Source organism: Hippopotamus amphibius, chromosome 3 (assembly GCF_030028045.1).
Source record: "Hippopotamus amphibius kiboko isolate mHipAmp2 chromosome 3, mHipAmp2.hap2, whole genome shotgun sequence".
In the NCBI taxonomy this organism is placed as follows: domain Eukaryota; kingdom Metazoa; phylum Chordata; class Mammalia; order Artiodactyla; family Hippopotamidae; genus Hippopotamus; species Hippopotamus amphibius.
The window spans coordinates 14,463,704-14,484,984 of record NC_080188.1 but is presented as its reverse complement, the minus strand read 5'-3'; the positions used below and the strand labels follow the sequence as shown (position 1 = coordinate 14,484,984).

At 36.3% G+C, this 21,281-nt stretch overlaps 2 pseudogenes; both read left to right on the top strand.

The window, feature by feature from the left end:
* The first annotated feature begins 2,855 nt into the window (after positions 1-2,855).
* Positions 2,856-3,219, top strand: LOC130850395 (small nuclear ribonucleoprotein Sm D3-like; annotated as a pseudogene).
* Positions 3,220-14,561: 11,342 nt separating this feature from the next.
* Positions 14,562-15,685, top strand: LOC130850113 (kelch-like protein 8; annotated as a pseudogene).
* The last annotated feature ends 5,596 nt before the right edge of the window (positions 15,686-21,281 follow it).

The window sequence follows — 21,281 nt, the reverse complement described above, 5'->3', positions numbered from 1 at the left end:
ATGGGTCAGACACAGTGAGTCAATAGTATATAGATAATTATGTTTTTGTGTCCCGGATTTTTCCATATGCTGCTTATTACCACATCATATACATGACTGTACCTCACACTCCTGACATATTTTCTTGTTAACTCCTATAAATTAACAAGAATTTGAAAAAGAATAAGAAAGTTAATTAGTTATTAAATATATAAAGATAGGTGTTTGCTTTTTCTTTGTACAGATATTTAGAAACAGATATATCCAAACATCTTTTCCCTTTGTGTTGATTATTTCACAGAGTCAAAATAACTTTCCCATTCTTCTAAAAGTATGTTAGTAGGGCACATCTAAATCATTTGGGACTAGCTCAGAAAGCATCAAAAGTGATGATTATCAGGCATTATATATAGCAGAAAAATGCTGTTATTTTATAATAATAGAGGGTCTTTTGAGCTATGATGTTTGACTAACAAGAGGATTTTGTTTTTGTTGGATGTGTTTGCATGGGTGTTTGTGTTTATATAAATATCAGAATAGTATTGATATCAGTGATTTTTATGAAGCAATTTTTGTTTGACTTACAAAGTACAGAAGAATCTCAATTCAGTGACTAGGTAACAGAACCTAGTGAATATAGCCTCTGGTCACAATCTAGATCTAGCAATTATGAATTAGAACTCTTACCGTGTTTTAAAGCAAATTCTCTCATTTTTTCTCTTTCTTTTAAGGGAACAATGTGACAGGGAGTGAGAAGAAAGAGATGGCAGAAAATAAATCAAATGGCCAGAGAGCAAAGAGAAACAATTTTCTTTGTTAATCATATGGTGCTTTTTCCAGGCTAGCATATCCCAATGCTTGGGATAACCAAAAATAAAAGTATAGAATAAAATAAGTGACTTAGGTCACCATCATTCATTTATAAGTCTAAAATTCTACAAACTTAGCTTAATATTTCCAAATTCAAGAAATATTTGTGTCATTTTGGGACATATTACCAAGTATTGCATGATAAAATGTCATAATTTATAAGCCATTGCTTGGGTATGAGATTTCTTTCAAACATAAAAACAAATACTAAGGTAAGTAGCCCTTCTTATAAATAAATACTGATTATGTTGATATCTTACAGCCTTTAGCTACCCTGATTTCGCATGCAAGGAAACTTTTTTTTAAATCTGAAGAGTCTTTCAACTTGAAAGAGAAACTTTGCCCTACCCAAATGCCCAAGGAGAGCTGAAAGAATGAAAAGCTGATACACACCCAGAAAACTACAACTTTTCACTTCCTGCTAAGTTCTATATTTAGATATATATTTAAAAATGTTATATATTATAAAACCAATGTAATTTCTAGATTGCTAACCAGTTTTAATAATTGATTCCACTGAATTCCTCCAGTGTTTCCTAATAAAGATGGATTATTCATTGTAGTAATAACATATGACCTCAAAAAACAATCCAGTAGTGGACAAAAAGGGGTCTTTAAAAGCAGTTCTTATTTAGTGTACATCATTTATGTATGTATATATAGAAGTGTAGGAGATTATTAGGCAGAAAATACCTGTGGAGAACATCCATGATGAAGATACTTGATTGCAATTAGTTATAGAATACATGAGAAACTTGAGGAATAAGGAACATAGAAATGTCATTCCTGATGCCCAATGAATAAGGCTGTTTCATTTTTTTGGATAATTCCGTTGATTAGTACATTCAGAAGACAAGACACACAGTTGCAGGGTTTCTTGACAATTACAGGTTTAGCAATGGTACAGGATTTGAAATACTAAAATAATAAATTATTTTCGCATTGTTCAGTGTACTCCTAATTATTGGGCTAATAATATAAATGTGACAGGTGCAAGAGTGCCCTCTGGTACCTTTTCCTAAAGTAAAAAGAGCTCCTTAACCATAGCTAAACACTGGAATTTTAATTTTAAAAAATGTAAAAGCAAAAAAAATAATTTATGAGGGTCTTCCATATAAATGTCATTTATATTTGAAACTAATCAGCATCTTCTTGCTAACAAAGTTACTGCCCCAAAGATAAAATATTTCACTGGTATAACCAATCCATATACGTAATTAACTACTAATTTTTTTTGTTCAAATAAGTTAGATGTTTATTTCCCCAAACTTAAGATATGACTTATAAAATCAAATACACTCATTTTAAGAATATTGTTTGATAAATTTTAGCAACTGTACAAAATTATATAAACTCCAAGAAAATGAGGTGAATATTTTCCTTTGTTGATTTTCCATCATTCTTATCTCATTTGCCTTTTAATAAACAATACATTTCTTATAAATGGAATAACAGTACCTTTGGGTTTGACTACTTTCACATAGCATAATATGGTTGAGATTCAACAATTTTTTTTGCTGTATCAACAGTTCATTCCTTTATATTGCTAAGAAGCATTCCATAATATGCATAGAGCACAACTTGTTTTGTTTATCCATTCACTATTTGATGAACACTGCATCAATTCTAGTTCATAACAAGTATAAACAGTGCTTCTATGAGCATTCACATAAGTCTTTATGTTGAAATAAGTTTTCATTTCTCTTGGAAAATATCCTAAGTGTGAGAATGCTGAGTTACATAATAAATAATTGTTTAACAGGAAAAGACTCTACCAAACTACTTTCAAAATGGCTGTACAGCTTTGCCTTCCAAACAGCAATGTATGAGAGGTCTATCTGCCCCAAGAGACAGAAGAGACAACCTATAGGTTGGCAGAAAACACTTGCAAATCAAATATTTTAATGGGATCTAGTATCCAAAATATATAAAGAATTCTTAGATCTCAACAAAAAAAGACAAGCCAATCAAAAAATTGTAGAAAGTCTAACTCTCTTCCTGCCAGGATGTCTATAGGCGTGCCAATTAAAGCTCTACATGAGACCGAGGGCCACATCGTGACAGGTGTGACAAACACCAGTGAGATGTATAAAGGGAAGCTCATTGAGATGAAGGGCAACATGGATAGGCAGATGTCCAACATCACAGTCCACAGACAGCCTAGGGGCACGGCTGGAGCACATGTATCCCCGTGGCAGCAAAATCTGCTTTCTGATTTTGCCTGACATGTTGAAAAATGCACCCATGTTAAAGAACATGAAAAATAAAAACCAACACTCCAGGGAAAAACTGCTCTTCTGAAGGCCCAAGTGTCTGTGAGAGGAGGAGAGAGGAAGAGGTTATGGAAATAGTTTCCAGAAGCAAAGATAAATTTATTTCTTTAATGGAAAATTCACCTTTATTTTTGCTGGTAGGTTATCTGGGTCCTGGGATTGGGGTGGGACAACATGTTTATGTATGTGCCCTAGGTTTTTTGTTTGTTTGTTTGTTTTGGACATCTTTCTCTTTAGGTCAGGGGAAATGTTAAACTAAATAAATATGGTTTTTGGATTTTTTTTTTTCTGAGAAAAAAAGATGAAGTTGGTCAAAAGGTAAAAATTCCAGTTGTAAGATAAATAAGGACTGGGTGTATAATGAACAACGTGACCACTATAGCTAACAATGATGTATGATACATGGGAAAGTTAAGAGAGTACATTCCAAGAGTTCTCATCACAAGAGGAAGTATTTTTTCTTTTCTCTTTCTTTTCTTTTTGTTGTTTCTATATGAGAAGATGAATGTTAGCTGAACATGTGGTAATCCTTTCATAATATATGTAAATCACACTATCACACTGTATGACAAACTTACACAGTAATGTATATTGATTGTTTCTCTATAAAACTGGAAAAAGTAGGCAGAGGACTTGGATAGATTCTTTTTTAAGATATACAAATAGTCAACAAGAACATGAAAAGATTCTCAGCATCGTTTGTCATTAGTGAAATGCACACCAAAATGACAATGAGATACAACTTCACATCCACCTGAGTAGCTATAAGAACAGTAATAATAACAATAATAATAGAAATGAAACATTACAAGCGTCGGCAAGGATGGGGAGAAATTGACTGGAACCCTTGTACGTTGAATGAGGGAATGTACCGGGCCATATGGTGCAGGCACAGTTTAGCAGTTGCTCAAAAAAATTAAATAGAGTATTACCACCTAACCCTGCAATTCCACTCTTAGTTTATATACCAAAAGAATTAAAGGCAGGTAGTCAAACAAATACTTATAGCTGAATGTTCATAGAGGCACTATTTGCTATAGCCCCAAGGTGAAAACAATCCGAATCTTCATCTACAGATGCATGGATAAGGATCATGAGGTTTATACATACAATGAAATGTCATTCAGCATAAAAAAGAATGAAGCGTTGATACTTGCAACAATGCATAGGAACCTCAGAAACATTTTGCTATTCGCAAAAAAAGCCAGACATAAAAGGTCACATATTGTATTATTGCATTTATACATAAATAACCAAAATAGGTAAAGCCATAGAGACAGAAAGCAGATTCATGTTGCCAGGGGCTGGGGCGGGGGGCCAATGAGGAGCTTAAAGGGTGTGGGTTTTCTTGGAGGTTATGGAAATACTTTGAACCTACATAGAGGTGGTGGCTGTACAACATTGTGAATGTATTAAATGACTCTGAATTGTATATTTTAAAATGGGTAGTCAGTTTGTTCACGGAGTGATGGTCTTAGGGATTGCCACAGCAAGAGAGGGCAAGCCCAAACGCTCAAGAACATTTGAATCTTATGTCAGCATCACGTTTGCCAAAGTCCTATTGAACAAAGCAAGCCTCCTGACCGACCTACATTTAAGGGGTGAGGAAACAGACTCCAGATCTTCATGGAAGGAACGATAAACTCACTTTGCCAAGGGGATGCATACAGTGATAAGAGGAAGTTTTGTGGCCATTTTTTTTAAAAATCCACCCACCACAGTGAAATGATTTCTTCCAAAATAAATATCATAATTGCAAAACAAATAAAATGAAAGTTTATAACTAAAATGCAATGCTATAAAATAAGTATGTAATACTATCTGCTATTTGTATATTATTTTCATATCATACTCAAATTAGATAAATAATTATGTTATCTGAGCAATTTTGCTAACACATATTACATGTGAACAAATCAAACAAATCAAATCTGTGAAATTAAGCAATTTCAGCCAACCCAGCATTAATCTTTCCTCAACCTAGCCTTCTTCCTTCTGCACATCACATGTCCCTAGCCATCTGGAAGTGGGTCAGTGAACTCTGGAAAATAATCAGAAGCTAAGCTGACAATATAGTAGTTAAGATGGTTAATATGTGCCCGCACCTCTGTCTCTTAGCCCATGGAATTCAGAAGTTGTTCTTAGTAGCTCTATGAGAACTGAAGCACTTGACAATTAACTAGGTACACAGATATTTTAGGATTGAATGGGTAGAACAGTTTCCTGAGAATCCACGTGTGTAAGCCAGGTTATCTTTCTTTCCCAGATTTTTTTTCATGCTTTGAGTTTTTAAAATTTCTCCACGTTCTTGTAACTTGAGTCAAAGTGGCATGTCCTGAAACCTAGTTTGTTGCCAGAGATCTGTTTTCAATCTTGTATCTAACGGCAGTTTGTTTGAGGGTTTTGTTGTTGTTTTGTTTTATTTTTGCAGGTGTTTGTTTACAATGTTTCCTCTCTTCCTCCCTCCCCCTTCTTCCTTCTCTTCCTCTCTCCCTTCTTCCCTTCCTCCCTCCCTCACTTCCTCCTTTCCTCCCTCCCTTCTCCTTTCTTCCCTCCCTTCCTCCCTTTTCCCTTCTTCCCTCCCTCCCTCCCTTCCTCCCTTCCAGCCTTCTTTCCAATGCTTGCTTTCCTGAAAGCATTTAAGTGAATTCTAAAGGTTTATGCATCACTTAGACAATTCAGCCTTGATGAGATGCCCCAAAATAACCCGCACTGTGATTTCATGGCTGCTTTTGTTTTTTCAAGACTCAGTGAGAAACAGTATGATTGTTGTAGAAAGAGGCTGAATGACTTCTATTTTATTTTCCAACTTCTTCCCAGCAATCTTTAAATGAGTGTGCAACTGGAAACAATATTAAAAAACAAAAAACCTCACAATTGTAGACCTTTTTAGAGTACTCTATTACAAAGTATGATCTGTAGAACTCCTTGTCACCTAGCTTCCATTTTTAAGTATGGAAATCCTTGACCATCCAGCCAAATGATTAGTCACTCCTCACATATTGACATATATCCACACCTTTTGTCTCTTCTTCCAGGCAAAGCAAACAGGCAAATAATACTTGAAGTTTTAGCAATTGGTAGGATTTTCTTTTCTCCCTCTCTTTCAGACTACATCTGAGGGAGCTGTCTACTGCAGCAGTTTTGGTGGGTGACAGTATCTCTTGCAGAGCCAACTAAGTTTGAAATTTTAAAGTTGTGCATGTCAGCTGAAAGGAAGGTGGCAATACAGCAGAAGTAAGATACTGGAGCGATCAATTGTCAGCTCAGGCAAGTATTTGTGTATTCAGGAGCTCTGGGAACCTTAGCCTCTATGTAGCTACTATGCCACTTCTACTTGGTAGTGATCTATTGCTAGCCACAAATACCTTTATTGTTTGAAGGGTCCAAAGAAATGCATTTTCAAGGAACAGCTTAGACTTTTAGGCCCTGTGGAGGTCCATCAAAGAAGGAGACTGTGCTTCTCGAAGGGAAAATAGTTATTTGAGAAAAAGGGCATGTTTGTGCTCCAAAACCACAGTGGTCTTCAGTATAATTCTTCAATTAAGCCTTACTACTGCCTCCAGAGAGAATCTGAATTTGCCTCTTGTTGATTCAAATGTCAAGTGATAGAGCTGTTTGTTATGCAGACAGGACAGGAGAGGGTCTTTCTCAACTCTGAGATCACTTAAAACAGGCAGCTTTACAGTTTTCTACAATAAGTAGGTTGGGGAAGTGATTTCTAAATGTGCAAAATTATTTCTTTTAAAATCCCAAAGACCCAACATGTTTTTAACTTTTGCCCAGTGCACTGGATTCAAAGTTTAGAAAACTTTCATTGCTTTCGTTTTGGAAGGATTGTCACAGTGAGCCCCAGACCTCTGGATTCCCAGAAACTTCAATAAAGGGAAAGTCTATGGATTTTGAAGGAGTTTTACTTCCACACCTTGGAAAGCATATCTCTTTTAAAATTATAGTGAAATACAAGGGTGAGTCAAAAATTATCTGCACTCCAGTTATACTAAAACTTCTGTTGGCCTCACTGTCTTATCGGCACTTTCCATTCAAGGTTACTGTCTCCCTAGTCACTGCTGTGCAGGTGTGAACCTGTTACATAAGTTCATTTCTATCTGCAGTGAGAGCAAAAATGTTTGCCCCACTTGTGATTTGCACAAAAGAAGAGCAGAGTGCAGTGATTCAGTTTTAGTAATCTGAGAGTGTACCTGGTGCTATTATTTATCCAAGACTTTATGTGCAGTATGGAGAAAGTGTTTTGTCGTGAAGAAGTGTGTATGAATGGATAGAGAAGTTTAAGGAAGGTCGCACAAGTGATAGCCATCAAGAAGGAGCCAGACTCCCATCCACGTCCACGGACACTGAGCGTAAATGTGAAATGATTCTATTAGACAAGTGACAGTGGATTATGTGGCAAATCATTTGCAAATCAGCCATGGCTCTGCCTATGAAATAATCCACGACAGACTTAGGTTTCGAAAAGTTTGTGCTAAAGCCTAAACTTCAGATTAAATGCAGAGCACTGCTATCCAAGGGTGTTGTGATCTTGCATGACAATGCATGTCCGCACACTTCTGCCCACACTGTCGACACTCTGCAAAAACTTCGTTTTGAGGTGTTAAAGCATCCTCCCTATAGTCTTGATCTTGCTCCATCAGACTTTCACCTGTTTGGTCCCTTGAAAGCAGCCCTCCAAGGACGAAGATTCACTTCTGATGAAGGAGTGAAGACAGCGGTGCATTCATGGCTCTCAGCTCAGCCTAAAACATTTTCTAATGAGGGAATACAAAAGCTTGTTGACAGATGGACAAATATTGCTATCAAATTGTACTCTGCTCCTGATTAGCTGTGTAACCCTGCTTAAATAAGTTGTTTAACTTACTTAACCCTCATTCTGCTTTCCTCTACAGTGGGCATAACATTAGCTCGTACCCCATATGACTTAGCAAGATATATCATGATAAATAAGTGTCAAGCTTTTAGCTCAGTACTATAGTAAGCATCCAATAAAGTTGGCCATTATTATTATTGTTTTCAGAACCATGGCTGTGTTTAGCACATAGTGGACACTAAAAATAGTTTTCTTGATTAAACAAGCAATTGAGTGAAGGAATGAAGGAATGACATCAGACCTGAAATCCCAACCCAGGAATCATTAATCAGACACCAAAGACAATGATAGTATTTCTTGAAGATCCACTTTATGGCGTCCTTATTCCTGGGAGCAGCATGGAAGGTCTTTGTTGCCTAAACTGGTGATTCTGAATTGGAAACAGGTGCAAGAATATCATAATTTTATTTTTCTTAATCTCTTCTTTGATACCTAGTTCAGGACCAAAAAGGAATGTGTGGTCATGATAATGACAGCAAATACAAAATCTTCATCAAAACAGGAGGTGGAGTCTACCTTCTTGGCAAGGAAAGGAGAGCAGAGTTGAGGCTGGAGTTTTAGTAACAAACAGGTGGTTTGTGTAGGTGTCTATATTACTCGGTTTAGAGTACAGCTGGGCTCCTGGGAGGTAAAGACATAAATACCCTTGGGTGGTATTGCATAAGATTTGGCTATGAAAAAATGTAAGTGCTTACTTATCATTTTGACAGGTAATGTTATTTTTTAAAGGAAATTATACATTGTCACTTGGTATCTATAATCTAAATGTGAATGATCATAAATAGTAAACAAAATATTTGGTTTAAAGCACAGCCATTTCAAATTCTAGAGACAAATAGACTTAATTTTCTTACAATAATATAATTACCTTGTTTTCTTTGTAAATATGTGTATGAGTTTATTGATTCAGGATAAAATTGCCTGCATTTGCTTCCAATAGGTAGGACATCTAGGTCTATGGGGAATTTTAAGAACAGAGCAAATACCATAACTCTCCAATGGTTATAAACTGTTATGAAATGTTGGTACCCTCTTGAGACTTTTGGTCCTTTGACTAGCAATTAAGATTGGATTTTAAGAATAAATTGTGTCAAAGAAATTCGTGCAGGAAGAGAAGTCATAACAGAATGAAAAGGATGAATCATGGCAAGGGATGGGAGGATGACTTTCATTAAACCATAAATACAGATGGTAGTTAAGCAGCTTTAAAGACAAACCTACTTTTACTACTTACAGAATATATTTGATAGATTCACCTGCGGATATAAAGCTGATGAATTTCCCTCCGGGCTTATCCCTGAACAACAAAAAAGAAGTGAATTTCCATTTCCACAAGAGACACTACAAAATCTCCTTGTTATTTTTTTTTTCATATCACAGTAAATTATTCTTTGATCTTAGCTGTGTAACATCCTTGTGATTGTCATTAGTTGTTTTTAAAAAGTGCCTCTCCGTGCATGAGTAATTGAGTCTAAATATTTGAAGTCAGTCTGCACATTTAAACTCTGTCAAAATGCCTCTAGATATTAGTAAATAAGTTTCTTCCGTTCTGAATGAGTGACAAAAAGCACTACCTTACTGCTATCATCTGGAAGCTCACAGAGGTACAGACAGAAACTATTTTTAAGTAAATAGCATTCAGGGCAAAGAGTACTGATACCGGATAAGGCATAGGATGGCATTTCTTGGTTTCTATTGGTTTTCTTCTCAAGAGTGGTGAAGTCAGTGAGATTTTGGTAAATGATGTTTGTCTCACACGGAGAAAATGTGTATTCCTTCCCCCTTGTAGTGCTCATGTCATTCAGATGGAAATTTCAATTAAAAAACACCCACATTATCTAGGGCATCTGGCTCTTCTTTTTCTTCTTGTTGTTATTATTCTTATTCCTGTTCTTGTTCTTGTTATTCTGGGGAGAAATTTGATTGCTATTTGCTTGTGTGTTAAATTATGTCAAGACAGTTTGGAAATATGAGTTTTAGGAAACAAACCAGAAGTGAAATTGGAAAAATACAAAAATGAACCTTATATTTTACTTTCTTATATGAAAAAGTTGTATTATTACATTATAAATACTTGAATATTTAATTATGATGCAGAATATCAATGGCTTATATAAAATTTTAAAGTTTTCAGTCATATAAGACATGGTGTAAACTTCTTTTTGAATGATACTTAAGTAAAATAGAACTAGAATTATTTCAACGGTGGTATTTTAAAATCAAATCCACTGTGGGCAGTATATTAGGATTTTAAAAATCTGTTAAAAATTTATAAAATCCATTAAAAACCTGGATACATATTGAAGAAGGAAACACCCAAAGACAAAAATATGTCTGCTTTTACCAAAACAGATAAATCTCTTTCATCTTCATGGAATCTCTTTAATTTCTCATAAGCCATCTGGAGCCCTTTAACTACTGCTTTTCCTGTTTAGTTTCATATCTTACCTTTGGAGGGCTGACACCTTATTTGGAGTCAGCAGATGTTCATTTGATTTTCCCTCCCCATCCAAGTGCTCCATCTTCCTCCTTTATAATGTAAGGGCTCAGCTCATTCTTCACCTGTCATATTATGTTATTCCTTGCCCTCTACTTCTCCCTATCTCTGAATTGCAGTGCCCTAATTGTTTCCTGCCTATCACGCTGCCCTAATTTTTAGCAGCGTATTTTACTGTCTTGTTTCTTTGGGTCTGAATCCTTTTGTCCTTCATCCATCTTTTCATTTGAATGTATAGGTGCATGGACACATTTATTTTGGGATCAAAAAACTGAAAAGAACATGAAATGGTTACAAGGGCACAAGAAAATATAAGACGATGTGTACATTTCCTCTACTTTTTTCCCCAGCATTTCCCCAATTTTATTATTTAAATGAAATGCACTAAATTTATAGAGCTCTCAAATAAAGCACAGTATCTTTAGAAATATTTAGAATATTAAAGAAAACTCTGAAGCACAAAGAACAAAAGAATGTACTTCTTAATTATTTTGTAGTCCAGGAAGTCATGGTGTCAAAAAAATTAATGCACTGTGTTTTCTATTCTTTTCTAAAGCTAACTCTGGCCAACTGAATTTAAAAGTCATTAAAGCCACTTTAAAGAGTTCAAGGGTAGGCCGTTCAAAAAATTTATATAGATATTACATAATTTTTATTTTATTAAGTAAAATACTAAGTTTAAGAGTGATAAGGGATGTTTGGAAAAAGGGTAGTAAGAACTTAATTTAAATTTTATAAATTTATATATGACTAAGCACAGTGGTTATTTGATTACAAATAGGAAACAAACTAAAAGAAAAGTTTACTAAAAAAATTAGGGTGTTAGAGATTCCTGACTCCAGATTGAGTTCTTTGGATTAAAGGATGTGGTTGGACTTCATTCTCCCATCTCTGTGATTCACATCCCAGAAAACAAACAGTAAGCAACAATAAATAAAGTCAATGTGAACATTTTGTTTGGTTCCGTATTAAACTTTATTATCTGGGTTGATATTTTTTGAGCAATGATCTACTCAATGAAGTCATTCTTAGTATACTGACATGAATATACCCAATATTCCAGATCATAGGTCTGTAAATTTTATCTGTAAACGACTAGATAGTATATATTTTAGGCTTTGCAAGCTATCTGGTTTCTGTTGCAATTACTCAACCAGGCCTTTCTGGCACTAAGGTAGTGTTACACAATATCTAAACATGAGAGTACATTAGAGTTCCAACAAAATTTTATTTATGGACACCAAAATTTCAAGTTCATATCATTTTCCTGTGTCAGAAACTATTATTTTTGTTTTTGTTTTGTTTTGTTTTTATGTTCACTTTAAAAATGTAAAAATAATTCTGAGCTTGTGTCCCATAGAAAAATTGTTCCTGCATCAGATTGGTCCAAAACACTATTCTTTCCTGAGTGAGAAAATCATATTAGTTAAACATAAGAATATGGTTGGAAAACTCACCTGGGTCGTCTACTAAAAACATATTTTTTTTAACTGATTTTGTTCTTAGAAGCATAGAGAGGATGGATAAAGGAGACATACTCATTGAGAGTACGTATTGTGCCAGGCACTTTTTAATACGTTGCAGGCATAATGTATTCTCAATCCCCAGCTCACAGATCTCAACCACATCTGTAATGTTGTGGCTGAGATCTGTGAGCTGGGGATTGAGAATGATAAGGCTAGTAAGAAAGGGTTAACTAACTTACCCAGGAACACTCAACTATTAGGAAATTGAACTCAGGGTTGTGATCCAAGCCTATTGGACTCTGAAGCCTAGGTCCATTCCATTTACTATATTGAAATAAAGTTAATGTTAAATAAAGAAAATGTATGCAGTTTGATTCCCAAGTAATATATGGTACTCCTTCAAAAAAGTCTGAGATTGATTAGTGGTGACAGCATTTCAGATATCATTATGCAGAAAAGGCTGCTGAGAAACTCCCCTTGTGGAGAAGATAAAAGCTTAGGGAAAAGGATGAAAGTCTAAGTTTAGCCAAGTCTACTCAATGAAACTTGACTTGCCCTTTTATGTTTAAGCAGCTGAAGGCCACTGGGTGGTCTGAGTTCAAAACTGCTGCTTACCCCAAGTGAAAAGAGGTCTTTAGGAGTGAAGGAATCCTTTGCACTTCTCCACGGCCTTGCGTATGCAAGCAGAGAACCGCTGTTGTAGGGAACTGGCAAAAACTGACATTTCCTTCATTTTGCTGGCTCTGCAAAACCTTGTGCACAGCTGTACTCAAACCCATTAGCTCAACCTTTCAGAAAATTCTCTCACAGAAATTGCTTAGGGGTACATAGGCTGACAGTTGCCGTGTGTTTTGAGAGCTTTACCTGTCGGAAGCAGGCTCAGCATTCTTTTGCTTAATTGGTCTGTAGAGACTGGTCATTTTAGAAAAAGAAGTTCCACACCTCAGAGAGAATGACATCTATCTCAGTCCATAATCAGCTAATTTAAAGAAAGGGAATACAAGTAGCTCCAGGGGATGATTACCCTCCGCTCTGTGTTGGGATGGGACCAGAGGGCTGCAGAAAGCACATCAAGCGATGTAAAATTAAAGGGAAATTGGGAATAGAGAAAACCAGTTTTCAAAATACATGCAGTCCATTACTTCAAAATCCAGGCATACAGAGTTACCTCTGAGCACATCAGAATACTAAAATTTCAAACTGAATATCTGATTTTGATTACACACCCCTGAATTGTGGTATTTCACATTTAGTTAAGCATTGTCTACCACACGGCGATTTTCCTAAGATCAATGGATTTTAGCAGTGGAAACTGATCAAAAGAATAGAGAAAATGGGAATCATAAAGATGTGCCAGGTAATGCTTTAGGGACCAGAGACAGAAAATACACACACTTCCTGAGGCCCTGAGTCAGGTCCTTGTTATGTGCCTGCTGACTGTGTAACTTTGGGCAACTTGCTTAACCTCTCAGTGCCTCTATTTCTTTAACCTAAAAAAATCAAACTCAATTGAATTGTCTTACATGACAAAATACAGTTAAAAATCCTCATCTCCAATCTTACCTGTGTACTTTCTTATCCAAGGCTTTAATTTGTGATGAGCTTTGTGAAGGTGCACCCACAGGAGTTAATAGCCATGGATCAAACTACAGCCAGTTGGTGAATATGAAGAAAAGACAAAACAAAGCCCAGAAAACTACATTAGATAATATAACCTTAATGCTTTAAATATAACATTTAAATCTTACTATTTTGAATTAAAAGTAAGAAAGAATTCTTAAATGCATTCTGGTGGCAAAAGAGTAAGAATATGTCAAGATGACTAATAAGCAATTATAATTTCTCTTGAATATTACAAAGGCTTCAATCATTCACTAAATGGTTATTGAAAAGTCCAGAAACTATTATATAATTCTATTTTATTTTACAGTGAACATTCTTTTGAAAAATAGACCCAATAAAAATGATAAACTTTCACAAAGAAAAGAAATATCAGCAAGAACTGTGTAAAATATTTGAGTGTTTTCTTCAACTCTCATTTTAGAAAATATTATAAAAACAAGTTAAAATACTAAAAGGACACTCAGAGAGATGAGTCTCTTAAAATAGAGCCAGAATCATTAAAAATTGAAATAACCAGCTATGTTTATAAAATTACAGCATATAAGTGAATAATGGTGACTATCATTTCAGATGAATCATGTGGTAAAAACTACTGCAAATAACACAGCAAATATGAAATGGGAAATCTCAAGACATGCGCTATTAAGCTAGACATTTGAGCATTTAAAAGGGAGAGTAGGTGCTTAAAAAATATTTGGGAGCTCGCGTCCGTCAAGTGCTCGCGAGGGGCTGGTGCGGCGCCGCTCCGAGCTGCGGGCACCTGGTGGTGCGGCTGCAGCCTTAACGAGGCCGGGAGACACCGAGCGGAGGGACGAGCCGAGGACTGAGTCTCAGCAAACTGGACAATGGCAGTTGGGTAGCTTTTGAAAAATGTCTGAAGTTTAGTGGACTGCATCTGCCTTCTCTCTATCCTTTACAAAAGAATAAATAGGATGTTTGAGAAGAGAGCTGTATTAAGAGTGTTGCAAATGGCTTCAGAATCTGTGAATGCAAAACAACCTAGGAATCGCTTCACAAAGGGGAAAAGGCAACAACACCAGCAAATAAAGAACAGATCTTCACTTGGTGATGGTGATGGAGAAGACTCCTTTATCTTTGAGTCAAATGAAGCTTGGAAAGATTTTCATGGTTCTCTTCTTCAGTTTTATGAAAATGGAGAACTCTGTGATGTCACATTGAAGGTGTGCTATTTTGTGTAGGTGGTCGAGGTGGATCGGGTAACCCCTTTCGCAGTATTGAATGCTATTCTATCAATAAAAACAGTTGGTTCTTTGGACCAGAAATGAACAGTCGAAGGCGACACGTGGGTGTAATCTCAGTGGAAGGTAAAGTGTATGCAGTGGTTGGACATGATGGAAATGAACATTTAGGTAGTATGGAGATGTTTGATCCTCTTACTAATAAATGGATGATGAAGGCATCAATGAACACAAAGAGGCGAGGAATTGCCTTGGCCTCCTTGGGAGGTCCAATTTATGCAATTGGAGGGTTAGATGACAACACTTGCTTCAATGATGTGGAGAGATACGACATAGAATCTGATCAGTGGAGTACAGTGGCACCAATGAATACTCCCCGTGGAGGAGTTGGCTCTGTGGCTCTTGTGAACCATGTTTATGCAGTAGGTGGCAATGATGGAGTAGCTTCTCTGTCTAGTGTGGAGAGGTATGATCCACATCTCGATAAATGGATAGAAGTTAAAGAAATGGGTCAGCGAAGAGCAGGCGATGGAGTTAGTGAGCTCCATGGTTGCTTATACATTGTTGGAGGTTTTGATGATCATTCTCCTCTGAGTTCAATTGAGCGGTATGATCCTCGAAGCAACAAGTGGAATTATGTAGCGGCCCTCACCACTCCCAGGGGTGGAGTGGGGATCGCAACAGTGATGGGCAGAATCTTTGCAGTCGGTGGGCATAATAGCAATGCATACTTAAATACAGTGGAGGCGTTTGATCCAGTGCTGAATAGGTGGGAGCTTGTTGGATCTGTATCTCACTGCAGAGCTGGAGCAGGTGTAGCTATGTGTGCCTGTTTAACTAGCCAAATTCGAGATGTAGGTCATGGATCCAGTAATGTGGTCGACTGTATGTGACTTGAGTTCCAGCCACCAACAATTTAGTCATATCTGGTAGGCAAGAAAGACAACCAGGATTTTGAAATGGCCACCTTTGAACAGTTTTAACTACTACTAGAGTCTCGTTTAAATGTAAACTGTTGTGACTAAGTGCAACTTTTGAAATGGTAGCTGAAGAACTGCTAGTAATACAGTTAAAGCCGATGCTTCCCACTTTAACAAATAATGAACTAGGGAGGGAAGGAAAACACCCTAACCTGAAACTATACTTCCTCCAAAAAAAATATGTTTAAAGGACTACCAAAACCTTGAAATTCCTTTTTTTTTTTAAATGTGGATGAGTCAAAATATAAAATGAAGTCATTTGCTGAGCTTTACCTTTTGCCTGAAGGTGTTAACCTTAGGCAGTGGATTTTTCCTAGAGGGGAGATTGGAACCTGTTCATCAACACAAGGATATCAGGACACATAACAGACCTGCTCCATTTGAAGATCTTTTCTACTTGGTGCTGATGAATTTATGCCTTGCTTTTTTCTAGGTGTTGATTTTTCAATTCCTTGAATATTTGAAGAAGAAGGAAAAATGTTTAATTCTTCTGAGTGCCTCCTGGCTGTGTTTTCAGAAGCTTATAGGAATGCTATATGAAGCCCTTAATTTCAGTTTGATTTGTTAGGACACCAAAAGATCTAACTGAACTAATTCCATCTGAACAAATCTACACTTTTATTTTTTCATTTCATGCAGAAAGGATTTGTTTCATAATCAAAAATTGAACCAGAGGAGATATTAGAGAAGGCTTTAGAGTCAGCATTATTCTAGTGCCAATTTGAGAGACCTTGAGGGAGTGATGTCCATCACGTGACTCCGAAAATATGTTTAACACTGTTCTTTGACTTAATCACTTCATTTTGAACCCAACATTTATTATCTTTCTGTTTTGCTATTTTCCACCATCATAATTTTTCTAAACTGTACAGAATCTGAATTTATTATCAGAGCATGAATGCATTTTTACAAAAACCCTTTCTTTATAGACTAGTTGAACTGTTGATTACTTCAAGCTCATCATTACCAATAAAAGATATTGTAAAACCAGAAAAAAAAATGTGGATTATTATTTAATTGGCATGCAAATTTTATTCTATTTCATCATGTGTATAAATAAGAGTGTTTAAAATGAAAAATTATATTCTATAGTTTGATACAAATTAGTATAAGGAATAAGTTTATATTTGTTTAAGGGATGCAAAGTAGCCTGATGTTATCAGATACAAAATAATGTAACAGCAGTGTCAAATAAACAATGATTGCAAAGTAAATGTTTTTATAGTCACTTAATAATTTTTTAGTTAGTAGTAGAGTATCTTAGTAGTCTCAAGGCTTAGATTAACATATGAAAAATAAATAAGCAAAAAGTGTGCAGGGCAAAGTTAAAACAGGCAAGGAAGACTTTATTCAAGGCTATTGTATTGGAGGGACCAGGAAATCAGAGGCCTTTGTGTTTGCTAATTGGATGTATACAAAGGCAAAGTAAACTTTCTTTTATCTTTATGACTGGATGTCCTTTTACAACTTGGAACAAGGCACCCACTGAAGTTAGGCCCCTACCCTCCCTCAGACACTGAGAGGTAGGGTGCCATCTCCCTTGATTACATTTCAAAGGGAAGGCTCAGGTTCTTGTGAAAGGGGGTCCTGAGTTGTAAAACTGCCCAAAGGCTTTCAAACAGTATTAAATATCGAAAGGGCAGAGAAGAACTTTGCAGTTATGAGTTTTCTGAAATAAATTCTCCTGGAAAAGGGAGGTCAGAGGCCTAGATGCAGGAAGAAAGTTCTCTAAAAGTTTAGTCAAGTTGAGGGGAATCTTAAGGACTTCTTGGTGAGTCCAAGTAATAAAAAAGTGTTAATTTCCCCCCGAGAATCCATTATTGCTATAGCAATAGATGCATCTTTAAGAAAACTACAGTAGATTGATAACAACTCTGAGACTCAGCAAGCCAGAGGCAGTGTGTGGTGGAGGCTAGACCAGGGTCAGCACGGTGACAGGTTCCAGAAGTCTTTTTTTTTGCCCTTCAGATCTTCATTGGAATATAATTGCTTTACAGTGTTGTGTAGTTTCCCCTGTATAACAAAGTAAATCAGCTGTATTTATACATATATCCCCATATCCCATCCCTTTTGAGCCTCCCTCCCATCCCACCCCTCTAGGTGGTCACAAGGTACCAAGATGATCTCCTTATGCTATGCAGCAGCTTCCCACTAGCTATCTATTTTACATTTGGTAGTGTATATATATCAATGCTACTCTCTCACTTCATCCCAGCCTCCCCCCCACCCCGCCCCATGTGCTCAAGTCCATTTTCTAAGTCTGCGTCTTTATTCTTGTCCCGTCACTAGGTTCATCAGTACTGTTTTCTCTTAGATTCCATATACATATGTTAGCATATGGTATTTGTTTTTCTCTTTCTGACTTATTTCACTCTGTATGACAGACTCTAGGTCCATCCACCTCACTACAAATAACTCAGTTTTGCTCCTTTTTATGGCTGAGTAATATTCCATTGTATATATGTGCCACATCTTTTTTATCCATTCCTCTGTTGATGGGCATTTAGGTTGCTTCTGTGTCCTGGCTATTGTAAATAGTGCTGCAATGAACTTTGTGGTACATGTATCTTTTTTTTTATATATATTTATTTGTTTATTTGGTTGTGCTGGGTCTTAGTTGTGGCATGCATGTGGGATCTAGTTCCCTGACCAGGGATCAAATCCAGGCCCCCTGCATTGGGAGCCCTGACTCTTAACCACTGAGCTACCAGGGAAGTCCCTGGTACATGTGTCTTTTTGAATTATGGTTTTCTCAGGATATATGCCCAGTAGTGGGATTGCTGGGTCATAGGGTAGTTCTATTTTTAGTTTTTTAAGGAACATCCATACTGTTCTCCCTAGTGGTTGTACCAATTTACATTCCCATCAACAGTGCAGGAGGGTTCCCTTTTCTCCACATCCTCTCCAGCATTTATTGTTTATAGATTTTTTGATGATGGCCATCCTGACCAGTGTGAGGTGATACCTCATTGTGGCTTTGACTTGCATTTCTCTAATGATTAGTGATGTTGAGCATCTTTTCGTGTGTTTGTTAGCCATCTGTACATGTTCTTTGAAAAACATCTATTTGGGCCTTCCACCCATTTTTGGATTGGGTTGTTTGTTCTTTTGATATTGAGTTGCATGAGCTGCTTGTATATTTTGTAGATTAATCCTTTGTCAGTTGCTTCATTGGCAATTATTTACTCCCATTCTGAGGGTTGTCTTTTTGTCTTGTTTATGGTTTCTTTTGCTTTGCAAAAGCTTTTAAGTTTCATTAGGTCCCATTTGTTTGTTTTTGTTTTTATTTCTACTCTTCTAGGAGGTAGGTCAAAGAGGATATTGCTTTGATTTATGTCATAGAGTGTTCTGCCTATGTTTTCCTCTAAGAGTTTTATAGTGTCTGGGATTAAAAGAATCAACACTGTGAAAATGACTATGCTACCCAAATTCAATGCAATCCCTATCAAATTACCAATGGCATTTTTCACAGAACTAGAACAAGAAACTTTACAATTTGTATGGAAACACAAAAGACCCCAAATAGCCATAGCAATCTTGAGAAGGAAAGATGGAGCTGGAGGAATCAGGCTCCTGGACTTCAGACTATACTGCAAGGCAACAGTGATCAAGACAGTATGGTACTGGCACAGAGGTCAGTTTTGATTAGGAAAGGCACCAATAGCTCAATAAATCAGAGGCAGATATGGCTAAGAAGCCAAAGATTAAAAGCAAAATTAGTTAATTAAAAGTAGTTTAGAGATAGTAGATTAGAGGTAGACAAATGTGGAACTACAAGATCTGAAAGTTATAAGCAGATGATTCAATAATTGACACATCCTTGTATTGATTTTTATTTTTAAATAATAACAGCTATACTAAAACCCCTATGTTCTTTAGGAGAGCTCTATGGGCCACACATACATTTGGTTGCCCAAACCTTGAAAATTATCTATGTACTGACAGAGGCATTTAATCTTGTGATGGCTGAAATGCCATTACCTTTGCTAGATATGGGCCTCCCCAAAATTTCCCACCCCCAAAACTCTCTTAAAGAGTATGAGAGCTAGATTGAAAAAGAGTTATGTGTACTCTGTGTCACATAATCCTACTTACCCAAAGGTGTATGCCATGTGAATTAGTTTCCCAAACTGGCTGCACATCAGAATGGCATTCTGGATTTGTAGTGACATAAACTTGGCTCTACCTCAGATTCCTGAGCTAGTATAATTTAGTGTGAGACCTGAGGCATGATAGATAGATAAATAGATAGATGATAGATAGACAGATAGATGGATATAGATAGATGATAGAGATAATTTCAAATCTCCCCCAGAAAGTCAGCCAAGTCACATGGTGCAATCCAGAAGTTAGGAACCACTAAGGCAGACTTTCTAACTCCTCTGGTTCACTATGAAGGAACATGGCCAAGGCTAAGGACTGGCTGCTGGAAGTAGATAATTCTTCCATCCAAATCAAAATGTCAAGACGGCGAGGATTCTGACATTAAGTGAGCTCAGTGTTAGAATCTCAGTAGCTCTATGTTTTAACAAAGCCAATGTGTGATGAATCATTAAGTGAACATCAGAAGTACTTGAAGAAGGTACTTATTACAGTTACTGTTCTATCCTTCACCTTAGCTGATCCCTGATCCTTTAACCTTCCCTGTCAGATCCTTAATCCTTTATGCCCAAACCCAATTGAACTTGAATGATGAATTAGACCAAAAGAAGAGTAATAAACTGCAGTGCACAAAAAGGTCAATCTATAAGTCGTAGCAGGAACAAAAATGACAAACTGTTGCTTTACACAAACACATTTATATATAGGAAAAGCCAATCTAAAGAAAAGTAGACTGGAGAAAGGGTAAGAAATCAACAAGACCATAGGTTATTTTCCTCTTAATATGCAAAATAATGAATATGTTATATCCCAAGTGAATGGAGTTTACTGAAAACAAAGTTACTAATTTTATGTAATTATCAATTATTCTTTAGCTAACCTAAAGAAACTTGTAGAGTCCTGGTGACCAATGTACACTATAACTATGCTAATCAAACTATGATTTGTGAACGAGGCTAAGTCCACAAAGAGAAATTGAGTGTAAGTGTTTTGCATTTTCTAGAAGTCTGAAAGTGTTATATTATCTCTGTTGAAGCTAAAAGTGAAAATCGGAGCTTATGTTTTTTATTTAATGTTTATAATGACACATAATACTTTATAAAAGTATGATACCATGATGGCTTAAAGACAAAAAAAGTACCTGCTCTTTAACAGAGATGGTTTGAAAAGTACTGCTTTGAAGAATATTATGTAAAATGCTAGGAAGACTCCAGTTTAAATACAAAATAAGTTTATTTCCTGCAGAACTCCTCAGACCTTTAAAATTGAAATGTGCTTTGTGAATCTCCATATAAAAGTTGAACAGACAGTTTTCCCCAATGTATCTGAGCACAGACTTTTTTCATACACTTCGTTTTATAATCTCATGAGATTAGGATTCCACAGAACACTTGGGAAATAGTTCTTT